The sequence below is a fragment of the Vicia villosa genome, linkage group LG6, assembly GCF_029867415.1.
Source record: "Vicia villosa cultivar HV-30 ecotype Madison, WI linkage group LG6, Vvil1.0, whole genome shotgun sequence".
In the NCBI taxonomy this organism is placed as follows: domain Eukaryota; kingdom Viridiplantae; phylum Streptophyta; class Magnoliopsida; order Fabales; family Fabaceae; genus Vicia; species Vicia villosa.
The window spans coordinates 34,561,625-34,566,497 of record NC_081185.1 but is presented as its reverse complement, the minus strand read 5'-3'; the positions used below and the strand labels follow the sequence as shown (position 1 = coordinate 34,566,497).

The window sequence follows — 4,873 nt, the reverse complement described above, 5'->3', positions numbered from 1 at the left end:
CTCATAAAAGGAAGAAAGAGTTATTGTTATTTAAAGTGGACTTTGAAAAGGCCTATGATTCAATGGATTGGGGCTACTTGATGCGGGTAATGATTTGAATGCAATCTCCTATGTTATGGGTGAAGTGGTTATCTGAATGTGTTGCTACAGCCTCAGCGTCGGTGCTAGTTAATGGTAGCCCAACGAAGGAATTTCAATTAGAAAGAGGTTTGCGACAGGGTGATCCGTTATCACCTTTTCTTTTTTTAATTGCGGCTGAAGGGTTTAATGTGTTGATGAAGGCTTTTGTTCGAGAGGCTTTGTTTATGGGGTATAAAGTGGGTAATAAGGATGGGGGCTCATTAACTCATCTTTAGTTTGCTGATGATACGTTGTTAATGGGGGAGAAAAGTTGGGCCAATGTGAGGGCGCTTAATGTGGTGTTGTTACTGTTTCAATCCATTTCAGGTTTAAAGGTGAATTTTCATAAGAGTAGGTTGGTGGGGGTTAATATTCATCACTTTTGGTTGCGAGCGGCTTCTTTGGTGTTACATTGTAAGCTTGGTGTTATTCCTTTTGTGTATTTGGGGCTGCCCATTGGTGGAAATCCTCGAAGGTTGAATTTTTGGCAGTTGGTATTGGACATTATTAGAAAAAGGTTATCGGGGTGGAAGTGTCGTAATTTATCTTTGGGAGGTCGTTTGATTTTGTTGAAAGCTGTCTTGTCTGCTATTCCAGTATACTTTTTGTCTTTTTTAAAGCTCCAATAGGTATTACCGCTTCTCTTGAATCTTTATTTAATAAGTTCTTTTGGGGAGTCTCGGAGGAGAAGCGGAAGATAGCGTGGTTTGATTGGGACACTACTTGTTTGAGTAAGAAAAATGGTGGGTTGGGAGTGCAAAAGTTAAGGGAGTTTAATGAGGCTCTTTTGGGAAAATGGTGTTGGAGGATGTTGGAGGAGAAGACAAGTTTGTCATATCGTGTGTTAGCATCCAGATATGGTGAGAATGGGGTCGATTGAATATAGGGGCAGTAGGGGGGTCGGTGTGGTGGCAGAGTGTGAACCGAATCCGTTAAGGGGTGGGGTCGAATGTTCCTGGGTGGATGGCTTAGAATATTAAGAGAGTGGTTGGTAATGATGAGAATTCCTTAATCTAGAGGGATTCGTGGCTGGAGGGAGGGGTGTTGATGGATAGATTTAGGCGACTTTTTAACTTGTCGAAATATAAGGAAGCATCGGTAGCTCAGATGTTTAACTTAGGGTGGGGTAAGGGGGGGGTCTGGCATGGCGTTGGCGGAGACGGTTGTTTGCGTGAGAGGAAGAGTTGGTTGGGGAGTGTATTCGGTAGCTTCAAACTGTGGATTTTAAGGAGGCGGTGGAAGATTATTGGGTTTGTGCAGCTTCATTCTTCTAAGTGTTATAATGTAAGCACTGTTTATCATTTGTTAACGAAGCCGACAGAGGTTTAAATGTTAGGTGGGTCTCAGGTTTGGTGGTCTAAAGTGGTCCCTCTTAAGGTAAATATTTTTATTTGGCGTTTATTTTGTAATAGATTACTGACAAAGGATAATTTGATGTGGCATAATATTTTGTCGGATGAGAATCAGACTTGTGCAAATGATTGTGGTCAGATTGAGAATTGGGATCATGTTTTTGTTTGGTGTCCGCATTTTTGTGGTGTTTGGTGATAACACAAAAACGTATCATATATTTAGCTTAATTTACATGCATTATTATTCTATTTTATTTCGATTTTATTATTTTATTTTGTATTATGCCGGTATTTCTATTTGTTTTTAGGAATTTATTTAATCGGAGCTCGCAAAAGAAACAATCGGAAAAAGGAGCTAAAATGGAGAAGAATTGCTTAAAATGCCAATTAAATGAGGAGGTGTAGATAGGAAGAAGAAAAAGGCCCAAAACATGAAGGAAGCCCAATGCTCAAGAGTGAGTGGGCACGTGACAGATGGCATGCTGGGCCACCTTCCGTTTGGCGCACCCCCTTCCCTGCCGTACGACACCCCCCTTAATAATAGTGTGTGACGTAAGTCACACACTCAAGCCCAGAAGACGTTTGTCCAAATTTTTCTCCGCCATTTTCTCCTCCGTGAAGCAGCACTGAAACAGATTAAAGAGCCAAATCAAACCTAATGCAACTCTATAAATACCCTTCAAGAATTATTGAGAGGGTTACAAAGTTTTACCCTACTGCCGTCAAGAGTTCATCTGTTTCTTTTTCCAGTTCTGTTCTTATTTCCTACCCGCTTCCGGCAATAGATTTCCACACCGGAAACTCTATTGCAATTTAGTTTTCATTATTAGCCTCAAATTTAGTTTTAGTTTTAGCATTAGAATTAATTTTCAGCATTTATTTTCGTCCCGGATCCAAGATTTGGTACAACAAGATTACACTTTCAGTCTGCAATTTAATTCAGGTTTATTCATTAGCATTTAAATATTATTGGCAGTTTATGTTAGTTTATAGAATTATGCCTGGATCATTATTTACATGTTCTATCTATCCTGTTCCGTTTATTAAAACAATGTCCGGCTAAATACCTTTTATCGGTATGTAAGGTCACATAACCGAGGGAATCGAGTAACTCTTCGATGTAGTTTATTAATTGAATTTATTTGTCTGGCTAATATTTCTAAACGCTTAATTAAAACTGTTTTGTAACGAGATTTAAAAACAATAGAAGTTAGGATCAATAAAAACGAGAGTTTGAGATTTTAACTGGACCTTAGAAATTAGGCATTAACCTTAAATACAACGAGAGCGCTTTAAGGGTAATTAGTTTTCAATGGTTTTCAAAAATCACTTTGAACTTTAATTGATACAGCAAGAGCGCTTACTTAGGTTTAATAGTGAAATCATAATCAATAAACACGAGAGTGTGAGAGGAGGGTTTTTAAACTAATGATTTCTACAGAAAAGTGATTTTAAATTACGATACGCATCGATGGCTTACTAGATCCCCGAAGTCCGACCATTGCATACCGATATTATTATCCTAGATTTAATTAAATAATATTCCTTTTATTTTCCCGTCTGATCAATAATCAATCGAATATTAGCCTTAGATTTACGTAGTAGCGATTAACTACATTAGGTCGATTCTTAGTCCCTGTGGGTTCGATATCTTTTAAAACTACGCGATAGACTGTGCACTTGCATTCATAATCATAGACATACCCCATTGTCGCAACCAAGTTTTTGGCGCCGTTGCCGGGGAGTAATTTAGTCGACAATCGTAATTAACTGTTACGTTGTAGAGACTAAGGCAAACTCAATTATTTTAATTCCCTTTGTGCATGCCAAGTACTCGCTCTCGAAGTGAAGACTTAGTGCTGCCAATTCCCGAACCGGAGCGTTCTATCACTGTATCACGTCGATTACGACGTACTCGCACTCTTGTTCCTACTCCTACTTCTGAACCAGTTGAAGAATCAAACATGGGAGAACAACCGCGTCCTCTCAAATCCTACGTTATTCCTTCGCAAGCTGAACCTCACAATAGCATCGCTGCTCCTGCTATTGAAGCGAATAATTTCGAGCTTAAACCATAGTTGTTGTCAGCTGTACAACAAAACCAGTTTTCTGGAAATGCGACGGAGGATCCTAATCTTCATTTATTAGTGTTCTTGCAATACGTAGACACTGTAAAAGCAAATGGTGTCAGTTCGGAAGCTATTCGACTGCGCCTTTTTCCTTTTTCACTAAGGGATAGAGCTAGAGCCTGGCTCCAGTCCTTACCAGCCAAATCTATCACAACCTTGAATGAACATAAGAAAGTCTTCCTGGCGCGTTATTTTCCACCTAGTAAGACCGCCATGCTAAGAGCCCAGATCAATGGGTTTAGACAAAAAGACAACGAGTCTTTATTCGAAGCGTGGGAGAGATACAAGGACATGCTTAGACTTTGTCCACATCATGGTTTAGAACAATGGTTAATCATCCATACCTTCTACAATGGTCTCCTCTACAATATGAGACTTACAATTGACGCCGCCGCAGGTGGCGCACTGATGGATAAAGAATATGCTGATGCCTACACACTTATCGAAAGTATGGCTCAAAACCATTATCAATGGGGAAGCAAGAGAGCTCAATCATAGAAAACTTCTAGAGAGAAATCTTCAACGAAGAGTGGGATGTACGAGATAAGTAGCCTCGACCGCGTTAACGCCAAAGTCGATGTCCTAACTCAGAAGATTGAAAACCTCACTATAGCACTTGTAGCCGCCGCGGCTGCTATTTCCCCAAATTGCGAAATATGCAGGATGTCTGGACATGCTTCCCCCGAGTGCCAACTTTTGGCAGGAGTTTCTCACGAACCAGTAAACTATGCTCAAGGAAACCCCTACTCAAACACGTATAACCTAGGATGGAAGAATCACCCTAATTTCTCGTACAAGAACAATAATGCTTTGTACGCACCTGGTCAAGCACCCAGTGTACCACCTGGATATTAAAAGGCACCATTCACTGCTCCTAACGTCCCTAGGAAGTCTAACTTAGAAATAATGATGGAAAATTTCATAGCCACTCAAACTCAGACTAATAAGGATTTTATAAACCAGAACATGCACACTAATGAGAAAATCAAACAGTTAGCGACTAAAGTAGATGCGTAGGCCACTCACAACAAGATGCTCGAGACACAAATCTCTCAAGTGGCGCAGCAATAAGAACCTACAGTCGCACCTGCTGGGACATTTCCAGGACAGCCACAACCAAACCCAAAAGGACATGCTTATGCTATTATTCTGCGAAGTGGTAGAGAGATGGACGAACCGACTGACCCTAGGCTTAAAAACCCTGCCATGTTCCAAAGCCCTAGGAAGACAACTGAGGAGGAAAGTAGAACCAAGGATAAACCTGTAACACCC

General features: G+C 40.4%; 1 non-coding gene across 1 annotated transcript; it reads right to left on the bottom strand.

Annotated features, from left to right (window-relative positions):
• Positions 1–3,814: 3,814 nt before the first annotated feature.
• On the bottom strand, positions 3,815–3,921 carry LOC131615362 (small nucleolar RNA R71). Its single transcript, XR_009287781.1, has one exon. It is a non-coding gene; the product is annotated as a small nucleolar RNA R71 (small nucleolar RNA).
• Between the last annotated feature and the right edge of the window lie 952 nt (positions 3,922–4,873).